The sequence below is a fragment of the Dendrobates tinctorius genome, unplaced genomic scaffold (genome assembly GCF_039654945.1).
Source record: "Dendrobates tinctorius isolate UK_male_01 unplaced genomic scaffold, ASM3965494v1 ptg000229l, whole genome shotgun sequence".
Lineage (NCBI taxonomy): Eukaryota > Metazoa > Chordata > Amphibia > Anura > Dendrobatidae > Dendrobates > Dendrobates tinctorius.
This window is the reverse complement of record NW_027361896.1, coordinates 6,596,712-6,617,932: the sequence shown is the minus strand read 5'-3', so window position 1 is coordinate 6,617,932 and position 21,221 is coordinate 6,596,712.

The following is a 21,221-nucleotide window of genomic DNA, read 5'->3' as shown; positions in this document are numbered from 1 at the left end:
ATGATTCTACCAAGAAATGTGTGTTCATTGAAACCGCTGGTTTTTGATAGTTTGGGCCCTATTGAATAATGAATGTTTTGAATTTTCTCCAAAAGTAAAGTAGTTGCAAACTCATCCTTTTAGAAACTTGTTTGGGCTGTTGAGAGGAGTAAAAAACCATCAAAAATTTCAATCCTGCATGATTTTACCAAGAAATGTGATTCTTCATTCAAAACCTGATTTTTGCTATTGGGCTCTATTGAATAATGAATGTTTTGAATTTTCTCCAAAAGTAAAGTAGTTGCAAACTCATGCTTTTAGAGACTTGTTTGGGCTCATGAGAGGAGTAGAAAAACATCAAAAATTTCAGTCCTGCATGATTCTACCAAGAAATGTGTGTTCATTGAAACCGCTGGTTTTTGATAGTTTGGGCCCTATTGAATAATGAATGTTTTGAATTTTCTCCAAAAGTAAAGTAGTTGCAAACTCATCCTTTTAGAAACTTGTTTGGGCTGTTGAGAGGAGTAAAAAACCATCAAAAATTTCAATCCTGCATGATTCTACAAAGAAATGTGATTCTTCATTCAAAACCTGATTTTTGCTATTGGGCTCTATTGAATAATGAATGTTTTGAATTTTCTCCAAAAGTAAAGTAGTTGCAAACTCATGCTTTTAGAGACTTGTTTGGGCTCATGAGAGGAGTAGAAAAACATCAAAAATTTCAGTCCTGCATGATTCTACCAAGAAATGTGTGTTCATTGAAACCGCTGGTTTTTGATAGTTTGGGCCCTATTGAATAATGAATGTTTTGAATTTTCTCCAAAAGTAAAGTAGTTGCAAACTCATCCTTTTAGAAACTTGTTTGGGCTGTTGAGAGGAGTAAAAAACCATCAAAAATTTCAATCCTGCATGATTCTACCAAGAAATGTGATTCTTCATTCAAAACGCTGGTTTTTGCTATTGGGCTCTTTTGAGTAATGAATGTTTTGAATTTTCTCCAAAAGTAAAGTAGTTGCAAACTCATGCTTTTAGAGACTTGTTTGGGCTCATGAGAGGAGTAGAAAAACATCAAAAATTTCAGTCCTGCATGATTCTACCAAGAAATGTGTGTTCATTCAAACCGCTGGTTTTTGATAGTTTGGGCCCTATTGAATAATGAATGTTTTGAATTTTCTCCAAAAGTAAAGTAGTTGCAAACTCATCCTTTTAGAAACTTGTTTGGGCTGTTGAGAGGAGTAAAAAACCATCAAAAATTTCAATCCTGCATGATTCTACCAAGAAATGTGATTCTTCATTCAAAACCTGATTTTTGCTATTGGGCTCTATTGAATAATGAATGTTTTGAATTTTCTCCAAAAGTAAAGTAGTTGCAAACTCATGCTTTTAGAGACTTGTTTGGGCTCATGAGAGGAGTAGAAAAACATCAAAAATTTCAGTCCTGCATGATTCTACCAAGAAATGTGTGTTCATTGAAACCGCTGGTTTTTGATAGTTTGGGCCCTATTGAATAATGAATGTTTTGAATTTTCTCCAAAAGTAAAGTAGTTGCAAACTCATCCTTTTAGAAACCTGTTTGAGCTGTTGAGAGGAGTAAAAAACCATCAAAAATTTCAATCCTGCATGATTCTACCAAGAAATGTGATTCTTCATTCAAAACGCTGGTTTTTGCTATTGGGCTCTATTGAATAATGAATGTTTTGAATTTTCTCCAAAAGTAAAGTAGTTGCAAACTCATGCTTTTAGAGACTTGTTTGGGCTCATGAGAGGAGTAGAAAAACATCAAAAATTTCAGTCCTGCATGATTCTACCAAGAAATGTGTGTTCATTGAAACCGCTGGTTTTTGATAGTTTGGGCCCTATTGAATAATGAATGTTTTGAATTTTCTCCAAAAGTAAAGTAGTTGCAAACTCATCCTTTTAGAAACTTGTTTGGGCTGTTGAGAGGAGTAAAAAACCATCAAAAATTTCAATCCTGCATGATTTTACCAAGAAATGTGATTCTTCATTCAAAACCTGATTTTTGCTATTGGGCTCTATTGAATAGTGAATGTTTTGAATTTTCTCCAAAAGTAAAGTAGTTGCAAACTCATGCTTTTAGAGACTTGTTTGGGCTCATGAGAGGAGTAGAAAAACATCAAAAATTTCAGTCCTGCATGATTCTACCAAGAAATGTGTGTTCATTGAAACCGCTGGTTTTTGATAGTTTGGGCCCTATTGAATAATGAATGTTTTGAATTTTCTCCAAAAGTAAAGTAGTTGCAAACTCATCCTTTTAGAAACTTGTTTGGGCTGTTGAGAGGAGTAAAAAACCATCAAAAATTTCAATCCTGCATGATTTTACCAAGAAATGTGATTCTTCATTCAAAACCTGATTTTTGCTATTGGGCTCTATTGAATAGTGAATGTTTTGAATTTTCTCCAAAAGTAAAGTAGTTGCAAACTCATGCTTTTAGAGACTTGTTTGGGCTCATGAAAGGAGTAGAAAAACATCAAAAATTTCAGTCCTGCATGATTCTACTAAGAAATGTGTGTTCATTGAAACCGCTGGTTTTTGATAGTTTGGGCCCTATTGAATAATGAATGTTTTGAATTTTCTCCAAAAGTAAAGTAGTTGCAAACTCATCCTTTTAGAAACTTGTTTGGGCTGTTGAGAGGAGTAAAAAACCATCAAAAATTTCAATCCTGCATGATTCTACCAAGAAATGTGATTCTTCATTCAAAACCTGATTTTTGCTATTGGGCTCTATTGAATAATGAATGTTTTGAATTTTCTCCAAAAGTAAAGTAGTTGCAAACTCATGCTTTTAGAGACTTGTTTGGGCTCATGAGAGGAGTAGAAAAACATCAAAAATTTCAGTCCTGCATGATTCTACCAAGAAATGTGTGTTCATTGAAACCGCTGGTTTTTGATAGTTTGGGCCCTATTGAATAATGAATGTTTTGAATTTTCTCCAAAAGTAAAGTAGTTGCAAACTCATCCTTTTAGAAACTTGTTTGGGCTGTTGAGAGGAGTAAAAAACCATAAAAAATTTCAATCCTGCATGATTCTACCAAGAAATGTGATTCTTCATTCAAAACGCTGGTTTTTGCTATTGGGCTCTTTTGAGTAATGAATGTTTTGAATTTTCTCCAAAAGTAAAGTAGTTGCAAACTCATGCTTTTAGAGACTTGTTTGGGCTCATGAGAGGAGTAGAAAAACATCAAAAATTTCAGTCCTGCATGATTCTACCAAGAAATGTGTGTTCATTCAAACCGCTGGTTTTTGATAGTTTGGGCCCTATTGAATAATGAATGTTTTGAATTTTCTCCAAAAGTAAAGTAGTTGCAAACTCATCCTTTTAGAAACTTGTTTGGGCTGTTGAGAGGAGTAAAAAACCATCAAAAATTTCAATCCTGCATGATTCTACCAAGAAATGTGATTCTTCATTCAAAACCTGATTTTTGCTATTGGGCTCTATTGAATAATGAATGTTTTGAATTTTCTCCAAAAGTAAAGTAGTTGCAAACTCATGCTTTTAGAGACTTGTTTGGGCTCATGAGAGGAGTAGAAAAACATCAAAAATTTCAGTCCTGCATGATTCTACCAAGAAATATGTGTTCATTGAAACCGCTGGTTTTTGATAGTTTGGGCCCTATTGAATAATGAATGTTTTGAATTTTCTCCAAAAGTAAAGTAGTTGCAAACTCATCCTTTTAGAAACTTGTTTGGGCTGTTGAGAGGAGTAAAAAACCATCAAAAATTTCAATCCTGCATGATTCTACCAAGAAATGTGATTCTTCATTCAAAACGCTGGTTTTTGCTATTGGGCTCTTTTGAGTAATGAATGTTTTGAATTTTCTCCAAAAGTAAAGTAGTTGCAAACTCATGCTTTTAGAGACTTGTTTGAGCTCATGAGAGGAGTAGAAAAACATCAAAAATTTCAGTCCTGCATGATTCTACCAAGAAATGTGTGTTCATTGAAACCGCTGGTTTTTGATAGTTTGGGCCCTATTGAATAATGAATGTTTTGAATTTTCTCCAAAAGTAAAGTAGTTGCAAACTCATCCTTTTAGAAACTTGTTTGGGCTGTTGAGAGGAGTAAAAAACCATCAAAAATTTCAATCCTGCATGATTCTACCAAGAAATGTGATTCTTCATTCAAAACCTGATTTTTGCTATTGGGCTCTATTGAATAATGAATGTTTTGAATTTTCTCCAAAAGTAAAGTAGTTGCAAACTCATTCTTTTAGAGACTTGTTTGGGCTCATGAGAGGAGTAGAAAAACATCAAAAATTTCAGTCCTGCATGATTCTACCAAGAAATATGTGTTCATTGAAACCGCTGGTTTTTGATAGTTTGGGCCCTATTGAATAATGAATGTTTTGAATTTTCTCCAAAAGTAAAGTAGTTGCAAACTCATCCTTTTAGAAACTTGTTTGGGCTGTTGAGAGGAGTAAAAAACCATCAAAAATTTCAATCCTGCATGATTCTACCAAGAAATGTGATTCTTCATTCAAAACGCTGGTTTTTGCTATTGGGCTCTTTTGAGTAATGAATGTTTTGAATTTTCTCCAAAAGTAAAGTAGTTGCAAACTCATGCTTTTAGAGACTTGTTTGAGCTCATGAGAGGAGTAGAAAAACATCAAAAATTTCAGTCCTGCATGATTCTACCAAGAAATTTGTGTTCATTGAAACCGCTGGTTTTTGATAGTTTGGGCCCTATTGAATAATGAATGTTTTTAATTTTCTCCAAAAGTAAAGTAGTTGCAAACTCATCCTTTTAGAAACTGGTTTGGGCTGTTGAGAGGAGTAAAAAACCATCAAAAATTTCAATCCTGCATGATTCTACCAAGAAATGTGATTCTTCATTCAAAACGCTGGTTTTTGCTATTGGGCTCTTTTGAGTAATGAATGTTTTAAATTTTCTCCAAAAGTAAAGTAGTTGCAAACTCATGCTTTTAGAGACTTGTTTGGGCTCATGAGAGGAGTAGAAAAACATCAAAAATTTCAGTCCTGCATGATTCTACCAAGAAATGTGTGTTCATTGAAACCGCTGGTTTTTGATAGTTTGGGCCCTATTGAATAATGAATGTTTTGAATTTTCTCCAAAAGTAAAGTAGTTGCAAACTCATCCTTTTAGAAACTTGTTTGGGCTGTTGAGAGGAGTAAAAAACCATCAAAAATTTCAATCCTGCATGATTCTACCAAGAAATGTGATTCTTCATTCAAAACGCTGGTTTTTGCTATTGGGCTCTTTTGAGTAATGAATGTTTTGAATTTTCTCCAAAAGTAAAGTAGTTGCAAACTCATGCTTTTAGAGACTTGTTTGAGCTCATGAGAGGAGTAGAAAAACATCAAAAATTTCAGTCCTGCATGATTCTACCAAGAAATTTGTGTTCATTGAAACCGCTGGTTTTTGATAGTTTGGGCCCTATTGAATAATGAATGTTTTTAATTTTCTCCAAAAGTAAAGTAGTTGCAAACTCATCCTTTTAGAAACTGGTTTGGGCTGTTGAGAGGAGTAAAAAACCATCAAAAATTTCAATCCTGCATGATTCTACCAAGAAATGTGATTCTTCATTCAAAACGCTGGTTTTTGCTATTGGGCTCTTTTGAGTAATGAATGTTTTGAATTTTCTCCAAAAGTAAAGTAGTTGCAAACTCATGCTTTTAGAGACTTGTTTGGGCTCATGAGAGGAGTAGAAAAACATCAAAAATTTCAGTCCTGCATGATTCTACCAAGAAATGTGTGTTCATTGAAACCGCTGGTTTTTGATAGTTTGGGCCCTATTGAATAATGAATGTTTTGAATTTTCTCCAAAAGTAAAGTAGTTGCAAACTCATCCTTTTAGAAACTTGTTTGGGCTGTTGAGAGGAGTAAAAAACCATCAAAAATTTCAATCCTGCATGATTTTACCAAGAAATGTGATTCTTCATTCAAAACCTGATTTTTGCTATTGGTCTCTATTGAATAATGAATGTTTTGAATTTTCTCCAAAAGTAAAGTAGTTGCAAAATCATGCTTTTAGAGACTTGTTTGGGCTCATGAGAGGAGTAGAAAAACATCAAAAATTTCAGTCCTGCATGATTCTACCAAGAAATGTGTGTTCATTGAAACCGCTGGTTTTTGATAGTTTGGGCCCTATTGAATAATGAATGTTTTGAATTTTCTCCAAAAGTAAAGTAGTTGCAAACTCATCCTTTTAGAAACTTGTTTGGGCTGTTGAGAGGAGTAAAAAACCATCAAAAATTTCAAACCTGCATGATTCTACCAAGAAATGTGATTCTTCATTCAAAACCTGATTTTTGCTATTGGGCTCTATTGAATAATGAATGTTTTGAATTTTCTCCAAAAGTAAAGTAGTTGCAAACTCATGCTTTTAGAGACTTGTTTGAGCTCATGAGAGGAGTAGAAAAACATCAAAAATTTCAGTCCTGCATGATTCTACCAAGAAATGTGTGTTCATTGAAACCGCTGGTTTTTGATAGTTTGGGCCCTATTGAATAATGAATGTTTTGAATTTTCTCCAAAAGTAAAGTAGTTGCAAACTCATCCTTTTAGAAACTTGTTTGGGCTGTTGAGAGGAGTAAAAAACCATCAAAAATTTCAATCCTGCATGATTCTACCAAGAAATGTGATTCTTCATTCAAAACGCTGGTTTTTGCTATTGGGCTCTTTTGAGTAATGAATGTTTTGAATTTTCTCCAAAAGTAAAGTAGTTGCAAACTCATGCTTTTAGAGACTTGTTTGGGCTCATGAGAGGAGTAGAAAAACTTCAAAAATTTCAGTCCTGCATGATTCTACCAAGAAATGTGTGTTCATTCAAACCACTGGTTTTTGATAGTTTGGGCCCTATTGAATAATGAATGTTTTGAATTTTCTCCAAAAGTAAAGTAGTTGCAAACTCATCCTTTTAGAAACTTGTTTGGGCTGTTGAGAGGAGTAAAAAACCATCAAAAATTTCAATCCTGCATGATTCTACCAAGAAATGTGATTCTTCATTCAAAACCTGATTTTTGCTATAGGGCTCTATTGAATAATGAATGTTTTGAATTTTCTCCAAAAGTAAAGTAGTTGCAAACTCATGCTTTTAGAGACTTGTTTGGGCTCATGAGAGGAGTAGAAAAACATCAAAAATGTCAGTCCTGCATGATTCTACCAAGAAATGTGTGTTCATTGAAACCGCTGGTTTTTGATAGTTTGGGCCCTATTGAATAATGAATGTTTTGAATTTTCTCCAAAAGTAAAGTAGTTGCAAACTCATCCTTTTAGAAACCTGTTTGAGCTGTTGAGAGGAGTAAAAAACCATCAAAAATTTCAATCCTGCATGATTCTACCAAGAAATGTGATTCTTCATTCAAAACGCTGGTTTTTGCTATTGGGCTCTATTGAATAATGAATGTTTTGAATTTTCTCCAAAAGTAAAGTAGTTGCAAACTCATGCTTTTAGAGACTTGTTTGGGCTCATGAGAGGAGTAGAAAAACATCAAAAATTTCAGTCCTGCATGATTCTACCAAGAAATGTGTGTTCATTGAAACCGCTGGTTTTTGATAGTTTTGGCCCTATTGAATAATGAATGTTTTGAATTTTCTCCAAAAGTAAAGTAGTTGCAAACTCATCCTTTTAGAAACTTGTTTGGGCTGTTGAGAGGAGTAAAAAACCATCAAAAATTTCAATCCTGCATGATTTTACCAAGAAATGTGATTCTTCATTCAAAACCTGATTTTTGCTATTGGGCTCTATTGAATAGTGAATGTTTTGAATTTTCTCCAAAAGTAAAGTAGTTGCAAACTCATGCTTTTAGAGACTTGTTTGGGCTCATGAGAGGAGTAGAAAAACATCAAAAATTTCAGTCCTGCATGATTCTACCAAGAAATGTGTGTTCATTCAAACCGCTGGTTTTTGATAGTTTGGGCCCTATTGAATAATGAATGTTTTGAATTTTCTCCAAAAGTAAAGTAGTTGCAAACTCATCCTTTTAGAAACTTGTTTGGGCTGTTGAGAGGAGAAAAAAACCATCAAAAATTTAAATCCTGCATGATTCTACCAAGAAATGTGATTCTTCATTCAAAACCTGATTTTTGCCATTGGGCTCTATTGAATAATGAATGTTTTGAATTTTCTCCAAAAGTAAAGTAGTTGCAAACTCATGCTTTTAGAGACTTGTTTGGGCTCATGAGAGGAGTAGAAAAACATCAAAAATTTCAGTCCTGCATGATTCTACCAAGAAATGTGTGTTCATTCAAACCGCTGGTTTTTGATAGTTTGGGCCCTATTGAATAATGAATGTTTTGAATTTTCTCCAAAAGTAAAGTAGTTGCAAACTCATCCTTTTAGAAACTTGTTTGGGCTGTTGAGAGGAGTAAAAAACCATCAAAAATTTCAATCCTGCATGATTCTACCAAGAAATGTGATTCTTCATTCAAAACCTGATTTTTGCTATTGGGCTCTATTGAATAATGAATGTTTTGAATTTTCTCCAAAAGTAAAGTAGTTGCAAACTCATGCTTTTAGAGACTTGTTTGGGCTCATGAGAGGAGTAGAAAAACATCAAAAATTTCAGTCCTGCATGATTCTACCAAGAAATGTGTGTTCATTGAAACCGCTGGTTTTTGATAGTTTGGGCCCTATTGAATAATGAATGTTTTGAATTTTCTCCAAAAGTAAAGTAGTTGCAAACTCATCCTTTTAGAAACCTGTTTGAGCTGTTGAGAGGAGTAAAAAACCATCAAAAATTTCAATCCTGCATGATCCTACCAAGAAATGTGATTCTTCATTCAAAACGCTGGTTTTTGCTATTGGGCTCTATTGAATAATGAATGTTTTGAATTTTCTCCAAAAGTAAAGTAGTTGCAAACTCATGCTTTTAGAGACTTGTTTGGGCTCATGAGAGGAGTAGAAAAACATCAAAAATTTCAGTCCTGCATGATTCTACCAAGAAATGTGTGTTCATTGAAACCGCTGGTTTTTGATAGTTTGGGCCCTATTGAATAATGAATGTTTTGAATTTTCTCCAAAAGTAAAGTAGTTGCAAACTCATCCTTTTAGAAACTTGTTTGGGCTGTTGAGAGGAGTAAAAAACCATCAAAAATTTCAATCCTGCATGATTTTACCAAGAAATGTGATTCTTCATTCAAAACCTGATTTTTGCTATTGGGCTCTATTGAATAGTGAATGTTTTGAATTTTCTCCAAAAGTAAAGTAGTTGCAAACTCATGCTTTTAGAGACTTGTTTGGGCTCATGAGAGGAGTAGAAAAACATCAAAAATTTCAGTCCTGCATGATTCTACCAAGAAATGTGTGTTCATTCAAACCACTGGTTTTTGATAGTTTGGGCCCTATTGAATAATGAATGTTTTGAATTTTCTCCAAAAGTAAAGTAGTTGCAAACTCATCCTTTTAGAAACTTGTTTGGGCTGTTGAGAGGAGTAAAAAACCATCAAAAATTTCAATCCTGCATGATTCTACCAAGAAATGTGATTCTTCATTCAAAACCTGATTTTTGCTATAGGGCTCTATTGAATAATGAATGTTTTGAATTTTCTCCAAAAGTAAAGTAGTTGCAAACTCATGCTTTTAGAGACTTGTTTGGGCTCATGAGAGGAGTAGAAAAACATCAAAAATGTCAGTCCTGCATGATTCTACCAAGAAATGTGTGTTCATTGAAACCGCTGGTTTTTGATAGTTTGGGCCCTATTGAATAATGAATGTTTTGAATTTTCTCCAAAAGTAAAGTAGTTGCAAACTCATCCTTTTAGAAACTTGTTTGGGCTGTTGAGAGGAGTAAAAAACCATCAAAAATTTCAATCCTGCATGATTCTACCAAGAAATGTGATTCTTCATTCAAAACGCTGGTTTTTGCTATTGGGCTCTATTGAATAATGAATGTTTTGAATTTTCTCCAAAAGTAAAGTAGTTGCAAACTCATCCTTTTAGAGACTTGTTTGGGCTCATGAGAGGAGTAGAAAAACATCAAAAATTTCAGTCCTGCACGATTCTACCAAGAAATGTGTGTTCATTCAAACCGCTGGTTTTTGATATTTTGGGCCCTATTGAATAATGAATGTTTTGAATTTTCTCCAAAAGTAAAGTAGTTGCAAACTCATCCTTTTAGAAACTTGTTTGGGCTGTTGAGAGGAGTAAAAAAACCATCAAAAATTTCAATCCTGCATGATTCTACCAAGAAATGTGATTCTTCATTCAAAACCTGATTTTTGCTATTGGGCTCTATTGAATAATGAATGTTTTGAATTTTCTCCAAAAGTAAAGTAGTTGCAAACTCATGCTTTTAGAGACTTGTTTGGGCTCATGAGAGGAGTAGAAAAACATCAAAAATTTCAGTCCTGCATGATTCTACCAAGAAATGTGTGTTCATTGAAACCGCTGGTTTTTGATAGTTTGGGCCCTATTGAATAATGAATGTTTTGAATTTTCTCCAAAAGTAAAGTAGTTGCAAACTCATCCTTTTAGAAACTTGTTTGGGCTGTTGAGAGGAGTAAAAAACCATCAAAAATTTCAATCCTGCATGATTCTACCAAGAAATGTGATTCTTCATTCAAAACCTGATTTTTGCTATTGGGCTCTATTGAATAATGAATGTTTTGAATTTTCTCCAAAAGTAAAGTAGTTGCAAACTCATGCTTTTAGAGACTTGTTTGGGCTCATGAGAGGAGTAGAAAAACATCAAAAATTTCAGTCCTGCATGATTCTACCAAGAAATGTGTGTTCATTGAAACCGCTGGTTTTTGATAGTTTGGGCCCTATTGAATAATGAATGTTTTGAATTTTCTCCAAAAGTAAAGTAGTTGCAAACTCATCCTTTTAGAAACTTGTTTGGGCTGTTGAGAGGAGTAAAAAACCATCAAAAATTTCAATCCTGCATGATTTTACCAAGAAATGTGATTCTTCATTCAAAACCTGATTTTTGCTATTGGGCTCTATTGAATAATGAATGTTTTGAATTTTCTCCAAAAGTAAAGTAGTTGCAAACTCATGCTTTTAGAGACTTGTTTGGGCTCATGAGAGGAGTAGAAAAACATCAAAAATTTCAGTCCTGCATGATTCTACCAAGAAATGTGTGTTCATTGAAACCGCTGGTTTTTGATAGTTTGGGCCCTATTGAATAATGAATGTTTTGAATTTTCTCCAAAAGTAAAGTAGTTGCAAACTCATCCTTTTAGAAACTTGTTTGGTCTGTTGAGAGGAGTAAAAAACCATCAAAAATTTCAATCCTGCATGATTCTACCAAGAAATGTGATTCTTCATTCAAAACCTGATTTTTGCTATTGGGCTCTATTGAATAATGAATGTTTTGGATTTTCTCCAAAAGTAAAGTAGTTGCAAACTCATGCTTTTAGAGACTTGTTTGGGCTCATGAGAGGAGTAGAAAAACATCAAAAATTTCAGTCCTGCATGATTCTACCAAGAAATGTGTGTTCATTGAAACCGCTGGTTTTTGATAGTTTGGGCCCTATTGAATAATGAATGTTTTGAATTTTCTCCAAAAGTAAAGTAGTTGCAAACTCATCCTTTTAGAAACTTGTTTGGGCTGTTGAGAGGAGTAAAAAACCATCAAAAATTTCAATCCTGCATGATTTTACCAAGAAATGTGATTCTTCATTCAAAACCTGATTTTTGCTATTGGGCTCTATTGAATAATGAATGTTTTGAATTTTCTCCAAAAGTAAAGTAGTTGCAAACTCATGCTTTTAGAGACTTGTTTGGGCTCATGAGAGGAGTAGAAAAACATCAAAAATTTCAGTCCTGCATGATTCTACCAAGAAATGTGTGTTCATTGAAACCGCTGGTTTTTGATAGTTTGGGCCCTATTGAATAATGAATGTTTTGAATTTTCTCCAAAAGTAAAGTAGTTGCAAACTCATCCTTTTAGAAACTTGTTTGGGCTGTTGAGAGGAGTAAAAAACCATCAAAAATTTCAATCCTGCATGATTCTACCAAGAAATGTGATTCTTCATTCAAAACCTGATTTTTGCTATTGGGCTCTATTGAATAATGAATGTTTTGAATTTTCTCCAAAAGTAAAGTAGTTGCAAACTCATGCTTTTAGAGACTTGTTTGGGCTCATGAGAGGAGTAGAAAAACATCAAAAATTTCAGTCCTGCATGATTCTACCAAGAAATGTGTGTTCATTGAAACCGCTGGTTTTTGATAGTTTGGGCCCTATTGAATAATGAATGTTTTGAATTTTCTCCAAAAGTAAAGTAGTTGCAAACTCATCCTTTTAGAAACTTGTTTGGGCTGTTGAGAGGAGTAAAAAACCATCAAAAATTTCAATCCTGCATGATTCTACCAAGAAATGTGATTCTTCATTCAAAACGCTGGTTTTTGCTATTGGGCTCTTTTGAGTAATGAATGTTTTGAATTTTCTCCAAAAGTAAAGTAGTTGCAAACTCATGCTTTTAGAGACTTGTTTGGGCTCATGAGAGGAGTAGAAAAACATCAAAAATTTCAGTCCTGCATGATTCTAACAAGAAATGTGTGTTCATTCAAACCGCTGGTTTTTGATAGTTTGGGCCCTATTGAATAATGAATGTTTTGAATTTTCTCCAAAAGTAAAGTAGTTGCAAACTCATCCTTTTAGAAACTTGTTTGGGCTGTTGAGAGGAGTAAAAAACCATCAAAAATTTCAATCCTGCATGATTCTACCAAGAAATGTGATTCTTCATTCAAAACCTGATTTTTGCTATTGGGCTCTATTGAATAATGAATGTTTTGAATTTTCTCCAAAAGTAAAGTAGTTGCAAACTCATGCTTTTAGAGACTTGTTTGGGCTCATGAGAGGAGTAGAAAAACATCAAAAATTTCAGTCCTGCATGATTCTACCAAGAAATGTGTGTTCATTGAAACCGCTGGTTTTTGATAGTTTGGGCCCTATTGAATAATGAATGTTTTGAATTTTCTCCAAAAGTAAAGTAGTTGCAAACTCATCCTTTTAGAAACCTGTTTGAGCTGTTGAGAGGAGTAAAAAACCATCAAAAATTTCAATCCTGCATGATTCTACCAAGAAATGTGATTCTTCATTCAAAACGCTGGTTTTTGCTATTGGGCTCTATTGAATAATGAATGTTTTGAATTTTCTCCAAAAGTAAAGTAGTTGCAAACTCATGCTTTTAGAGACTTGTTTGGGCTCATGAGAGGAGTAGAAAAACATCAAAAATTTCAGTCCTGCATGATTCTACCAAGAAATGTGTGTTCATTGAAACCGCTGGTTTTTGATAGTTTGGGCCCTATTGAATAATGAATGTTTTGAATTTTCTCCAAAAGTAAAGTAGTTGCAAACTCATCCTTTTAGAAACTTGTTTGGGCTGTTGAGAGGAGTAAAAAACCATCAAAAATTTCAATCCTGCATGATTTTACCAAGAAATGTGATTCTTCATTCAAAACCTGATTTTTGCTATTGGGCTCTATTGAATAGTGAATGTTTTGAATTTTCTCCAAAAGTAAAGTAGTTGCAAACTCATGCTTTTAGAGACTTGTTTGGGCTCATGAGAGGAGTAGAAAAACATCAAAAATTTCAGTCCTGCATGATTCTACCAAGAAATGTGTGTTCATTGAAACCGCTGGTTTTTGATAGTTTGGGCCCTATTGAATAATGAATGTTTTGAATTTTCTCCAAAAGTAAAGTAGTTGCAAACTCATCCTTTTAGAAACTTGTTTGGGCTGTTGAGAGGAGTAAAAAACCATCAAAAATTTCAATCCTGCATGATTTTACCAAGAAATGTGATTCTTCATTCAAAACCTGATTTTTGCTATTGGGCTCTATTGAATAGTGAATGTTTTGAATTTTCTCCAAAAGTAAAGTAGTTGCAAACTCATGCTTTTAGAGACTTGTTTGGGCTCATGAAAGGAGTAGAAAAACATCAAAAATTTCAGTCCTGCATGATTCTACTAAGAAATGTGTGTTCATTGAAACCGCTGGTTTTTGATAGTTTGGGCCCTATTGAATAATGAATGTTTTGAATTTTCTCCAAAAGTAAAGTAGTTGCAAACTCATCCTTTTAGAAACTTGTTTGGGCTGTTGAGAGGAGTAAAAAACCATCAAAAATTTCAATCCTGCATGATTCTACCAAGAAATGTGATTCTTCATTCAAAACCTGATTTTTGCTATTGGGCTCTATTGAATAATGAATGTTTTGAATTTTCTCCAAAAGTAAAGTAGTTGCAAACTCATGCTTTTAGAGACTTGTTTGGGCTCATGAGAGGAGTAGAAAAACATCAAAAATTTCAGTCCTGCATGATTCTACCAAGAAATGTGTGTTCATTGAAACCGCTGGTTTTTGATAGTTTGGGCCCTATTGAATAATGAATGTTTTGAATTTTCTCCAAAAGTAAAGTAGTTGCAAACTCATCCTTTTAGAAACTTGTTTGGGCTGTTGAGAGGAGTAAAAAACCATAAAAAATTTCAATCCTGCATGATTCTACCAAGAAATGTGATTCTTCATTCAAAACGCTGGTTTTTGCTATTGGGCTCTTTTGAGTAATGAATGTTTTGAATTTTCTCCAAAAGTAAAGTAGTTGCAAACTCATGCTTTTAGAGACTTGTTTGGGCTCATGAGAGGAGTAGAAAAACATCAAAAATTTCAGTCCTGCATGATTCTACCAAGAAATGTGTGTTCATTCAAACCGCTGGTTTTTGATAGTTTGGGCCCTATTGAATAATGAATGTTTTGAATTTTCTCCAAAAGTAAAGTAGTTGCAAACTCATCCTTTTAGAAACTTGTTTGGGCTGTTGAGAGGAGTAAAAAACCATCAAAAATTTCAATCCTGCATGATTCTACCAAGAAATGTGATTCTTCATTCAAAACCTGATTTTTGCTATTGGGCTCTATTGAATAATGAATGTTTTGAATTTTCTCCAAAAGTAAAGTAGTTGCAAACTCATGCTTTTAGAGACTTGTTTGGGCTCATGAGAGGAGTAGAAAAACATCAAAAATTTCAGTCCTGCATGATTCTACCAAGAAATATGTGTTCATTGAAACCGCTGGTTTTTGATAGTTTGGGCCCTATTGAATAATGAATGTTTTGAATTTTCTCCAAAAGTAAAGTAGTTGCAAACTCATCCTTTTAGAAACTTGTTTGGGCTGTTGAGAGGAGTAAAAAACCATCAAAAATTTCAATCCTGCATGATTCTACCAAGAAATGTGATTCTTCATTCAAAACGCTGGTTTTTGCTATTGGGCTCTTTTGAGTAATGAATGTTTTGAATTTTCTCCAAAAGTAAAGTAGTTGCAAACTCATGCTTTTAGAGACTTGTTTGAGCTCATGAGAGGAGTAGAAAAACATCAAAAATTTCAGTCCTGCATGATTCTACCAAGAAATGTGTGTTCATTGAAACCGCTGGTTTTTGATAGTTTGGGCCCTATTGAATAATGAATGTTTTGAATTTTCTCCAAAAGTAAAGTAGTTGCAAACTCATCCTTTTAGAAACTTGTTTGGGCTGTTGAGAGGAGTAAAAAACCATCAAAAATTTCAATCCTGCATGATTCTACCAAGAAATGTGATTCTTCATTCAAAACGCTGGTTTTTGCTATTGGGCTCTTTTGAGTAATGAATGTTTTGAATTTTCTCCAAAAGTAAAGTAGTTGCAAACTCATGCTTTTAGAGACTTGTTTGAGCTCATGAGAGGAGTAGAAAAACATCAAAAATTTCAGTCCTGCATGATTCTACCAAGAAATTTGTGTTCATTGAAACCGCTGGTTTTTGATAGTTTGGGCCCTATTGAATAATGAATGTTTTTAATTTTCTCCAAAAGTAAAGTAGTTGCAAACTCATCCTTTTAGAAACTGGTTTGGGCTGTTGAGAGGAGTAAAAAACCATCAAAAATTTCAATCCTGCATGATTCTACCAAGAAATGTGATTCTTCATTCAAAACGCTGGTTTTTGCTATTGGGCTCTTTTGAGTAATGAATGTTTTGAATTTTCTCCAAAAGTAAAGTAGTTGCAAACTCATGCTTTTAGAGACTTGTTTGGGCTCATGAGAGGAGTAGAAAAACATCAAAAATTTCAGTCCTGCATGATTCTACCAAGAAATGTGTGTTCATTGAAACCGCTGGTTTTTGATAGTTTGGGCCCTATTGAATAATGAATGTTTTGAATTTTCTCCAAAAGTAAAGTAGTTGCAAACTCATCCTTTTAGAAACTTGTTTGGGCTGTTGAGAGGAGTAAAAAACCATCAAAAATTTCAATCCTGCATGATTCTACCAAGAAATGTGATTCTTCATTCAAAACGCTGGTTTTTGCTATTGGGCTCTTTTGAGTAATGAATGTTTTGAATTTTCTCCAAAAGTAAAGTAGTTGCAAACTCATGCTTTTAGAGACTTGTTTGGGCTCATGAGAGGAGTAGAAAAACTTCAAAAATTTCAGTCCTGCATGATTCTACCAAGAAATGTGTGTTCATTCAAACCACTGGTTTTTGATAGTTTGGGCCCTATTGAATAATGAATGTTTTGAATTTTCTCCAAAAGTAAAGTAGTTGCAAACTCATCCTTTTAGAAACTTGTTTGGGCTGTTGAGAGGAGTAAAAAACCATCAAAAATTTCAATCCTGCATGATTCTACCAAGAAATGTGATTCTTCATTCAAAACCTGATTTTTGCTATAGGGCTCTATTGAATAATGAATGTTTTGAATTTTCTCCAAAAGTAAAGTAGTTGCAAACTCATGCTTTTAGAGACTTGTTTGGGCTCATGAGAGGAGTAGAAAAACATCAAAAATGTCAGTCCTGCATGATTCTACCAAGAAATGTGTGTTCATTGAAACCGCTGGTTTTTGATAGTTTGGGCCCTATTGAATAATGAATGTTTTGAATTTTCTCCAAAAGTAAAGTAGTTGCAAACTCATCCTTTTAGAAACCTGTTTGAGCTGTTGAGAGGAGTAAAAAACCATCAAAAATTTCAATCCTGCATGATTCTACCAAGAAATGTGATTCTTCATTCAAAACGCTGGTTTTTGCTATTGGGCTCTATTGAATAATGAATGTTTTGAATTTTCTCCAAAAGTAAAGTAGTTGCAAACTCATGCTTTTAGAGACTTGTTTGGGCTCATGAGAGGAGTAGAAAAACATCAAAAATTTCAGTCCTGCATGATTCTACCAAGAAATGTGTGTTCATTGAAACCGCTGGTTTTTGATAGTTTTGGCCCTATTGAATAATGAATGTTTTGAATTTTCTCCAAAAGTAAAGTAGTTGCAAACTCATCCTTTTAGAAACTTGTTTGGGCTGTTGAGAGGAGTAAAAAACCATCAAAAATTTCAATCCTGCATGATTTTACCAAGAAATGTGATTCTTCATTCAAAACCTGATTTTTGCTATTGGGCTCTATTGAATAGTGAATGTTTTGAATTTTCTCCAAAAGTAAAGTAGTTGCAAACTCATGCTTTTAGAGACTTGTTTGGGCTCATGAGAGGAGTAGAAAAACATCAAAAATTTCAGTCCTGCATGATTCTACCAAGAAATGTGTGTTCATTCAAACCGCTGGTTTTTGATAGTTTGGGCCCTATTGAATAATGAATGTTTTGAATTTTCTCCAAAAGTAAAGTAGTTGCAAACTCATCCTTTTAGAAACTTGTTTGGGCTGTTGAGAGGAGAAAAAAACCATCAAAAATTTAAATCCTGCATGATTCTACCAAGAAATGTGATTCTTCATTCAAAACCTGATTTTTGCCATTGGGCTCTATTGAATAATGAATGTTTTGAATTTTCTCCAAAAGTAAAGTAGTTGCAAACTCATGCTTTTAGAGACTTGTTTGGGCTCATGAGAGGAGTAGAAAAACATCAAAAATTTCAGTCCTGCATGATTCTACCAAGAAATGTGTGTTCATTCAAACCGCTGGTTTTTGATAGTTTGGGCCCTATTGAATAATGAATGTTTTGAATTTTCTCCAAAAGTAAAGTAGTTGCAAACTCATCCTTTTAGAAACTTGTTTGGGCTGTTGAGAGGAGTAAAAAACCATCAAAAATTTCAATCCTGCATGATTCTACCAAGAAATGTGATTCTTCATTCAAAACCTGATTTTTGCTATTGGGCTCTATTGAATAATGAATGTTTTGAATTTTCTCCAAAAGTAAAGTAGTTGCAAACTCATGCTTTTAGAGACTTGTTTGGGCTCATGAGAGGAGTAGAAAAACATCAAAAATTTCAGTCCTGCATGATTCTACCAAGAAATGTGTGTTCATTGAAACCGCTGGTTTTTGATAGTTTGGGCCCTATTGAATAATGAATGTTTTGAATTTTCTCCAAAAGTAAAGTAGTTGCAAACTCATCCTTTTAGAAACCTGTTTGAGCTGTTGAGAGGAGTAAAAAACCATCAAAAATTTCAATCCTGCATGATTCTACCAAGAAATGTGATTCTTCATTCAAAACGCTGGTTTTTGCTATTGGGCTCTATTGAATAATGAATGTTTTGAATTTTCTCCAAAAGTAAAGTAGTTGCAAACTCATGCTTTTAGAGACTTGTTTGGGCTCATGAGAGGAGTAGAAAAACATCAAAAATTTCAGTCCTGCATGATTCTACCAAGAAATGTGTGTTCATTGAAACCGCTGGTTTTTGATAGTTTGGGCCCTATTGAATAATGAATGTTTTGAATTTTCTCCAAAAGTAAAGTAGTTGCAAACTCATCCTTTTAGAAACTTGTTTGGGCTGTTGAGAGGAGTAAAAAACCATCAAAAATTTCAATCCTGCATGATTTTACCAAGAAATGTGATTCTTCATTCAAAACCTGATTTTTGCTATTGGGCTCTATTGAATAGTGAATGTTTTGAATTTTCTCCAAAAGTAAAGTAGTTGCAAACTCATGCTTTTAGAGACTTGTTTGGGCTCATGAGAGGAGTAGAAAAACATCAAAAATTTCAGTCCTGCATGATTCTACCAAGAAATGTGTGTTCATTCAAACCACTGGTTTTTGATAGTTTGGGCCCTATTGAATAATGAATGTTTTGAATTTTCTCCAAAAGTAAAGTAGTTGCAAACTCATCCTTTTAGAAACTTGTTTGGGCTGTTGAGAGGAGTAAAAAACCATCAAAAATTTCAATCCTGCATGATTCTACCAAGAAATGTGATTCTTCATTCAAAACCTGATTTTTGCTATAGGGCTCTATTGAATAATGAATGTTTTGAATTTTCTCCAAAAGTAAAGTAGTTGCAAACTCATGCTTTTAGAGACTTGTTTGGGCTCATGAGAGGAGTAGAAAAACATCAAAAATGTCAGTCCTGCATGATTCTACCAAGAAATGTGTGTTCATTGAAACCGCTGGTTTTTGATAGTTTGGGCCCTATTGAATAATGAATGTTTTGAATTTTCTCCAAAAGTAAAGTAGTTGCAAACTCATCCTTTTAGAAACTTGTTTGGGCTGTTGAGAGGAGTAAAAAACCATCAAAAATTTCAATCCTGCATGATTCTACCAAGAAATGTGATTCTTCATTCAAAACGCTGGTTTTTGCTATTGGGCTCTATTGAATAATGAATGTTTTGAATTTTCTCCAAAAGTAAAGTAGTTGCAAACTCATCCTTTTAGAGACTTGTTTGGGCTCATGAGAGGAGTAGAAAAACATCAAAAATTTCAGTCCTGCACGATTCTACCAAGAAATGTGTGTTCATTCAAACCGCTGGTTTTTGATATTTTGGGCCCTATTGAATAATGAATGTTTTGAATTTTCTCCAAAAGTAAAGTAGTTGCAAACTCATCCTTTTAGAAACTTGTTTGGGCTGTTGAGAGGAGTAAAAAAACCATCAAAAATTTCAATCCTGCATGATTCTACCAAGAAATGTGATTCTTCATTCAAAACCTGATTTTTGCTATTGGGCTCTATTGAATAATGAATGTTTTGAATTTTCTCCAAAAGTAAAGTAGTTGCAAACTCATGCTTTTAGAGACTTGTTTGGGCTCATGAGAGGAGTAGAAAAACATCAAAAATTTCAGTCCTGCATGATTCTACCAAGAAATGTGTGTTCATTGAAACCGCTGGTTTTTGATAGTTTGGGCCCTATTGAATAATGAATGTTTTGAATTTTCTCCAAAAGTAAAGTAGTTGCAAACTCATCCTTTTAGAAACTTGTTTGGGCTGTTGAGAGGAGTAAAAAACCATCAAAAATTTCAATCCTGCATGATTCTACCAAGAAATGTGATTCTTCATTCAAAACCTGATTTTTGCTATTGGGCTCTATTGAATAATGAATGTTTTGAATTTTCTCCAAAAGTAAAGTAGTTGCAAACTCATGCTTTTAGAGACTTGTTTGGGCTCATGAGAGGAGTAGAAAAACATCAAAAATTTCAGTCCTGCATGATTCTACCAAGAAATGTGTGTTCATTGAAACCGCTGGTTTTTGATAGTTTGGGCCCTATTGAATAATGAATGTTTTGAATTTTCTCCAAAAGTAAAGTAGTTGCAAACTCATCCTTTTAGAAACTTGTTTGGGCTGTTGAGAGGAGTAAAAAACCATCAAAAATTTCAATCCTGCATGATTTTACCAAGAAATGTGATTCTTCATTCAAAACCTGATTTTTGCTATTGGGCTCTATTGAATAATGAATGTTTTGAATTTTCTCCAAAAGTAAAGTAGTTGCAAACTCATGCTTTTAGAGACTTGTTTGGGCTCATGAGAGGAGTAGAAAAACATCAAAAATTTCAGTCCTGCATGATTCTACCAAGAAATGTGTGTTCATTGAAACCGCTGGTTTTTGATAGTTTGGGCCCTATTGAATAATGAATGTTTTGAATTTTCTCCAAAAGTAAAGTAGTTGCAAACTCATCCTTTTAGAAACTTGTTTGGGCTGTTGAGAGGAGTAAAAAACCATCAAAAATTTCAATCCTGCATGATTCTACCAAGAAATGTGATTCTTCATTCAAAACCTGATTTTTGCTATTGGGCTCTATTGAATAATGAATGTTTTGAATTTTCTCCAAAAGTAAAGTAGTTGCAAACTCATGCTTTTAGAGACTTGTTTGGGCTCATGAGAGGAGTAGAAAAACATCAAAAATTTCAGTCCTGCATGATTCTACCAAGAAATGTGTGTTCATTGAAACCGCTGGTTTTTGATAGTTTGGGCCCTATTGAATAATGAATGTTTTGAATTTTCTCCAAAAGTAAAGTAGTTGCAAACTCATCCTTTTAGAAACTTGTTTGGGCTGTTGAGAGGAGTAAAAAACCATCAAAAATTTCAATCCTGCATGATTTTACCAAGAAATGTGATTCTTCATTCAAAACCTGATTTTTGCTATTGGGCTCTATTGAATAATGAATG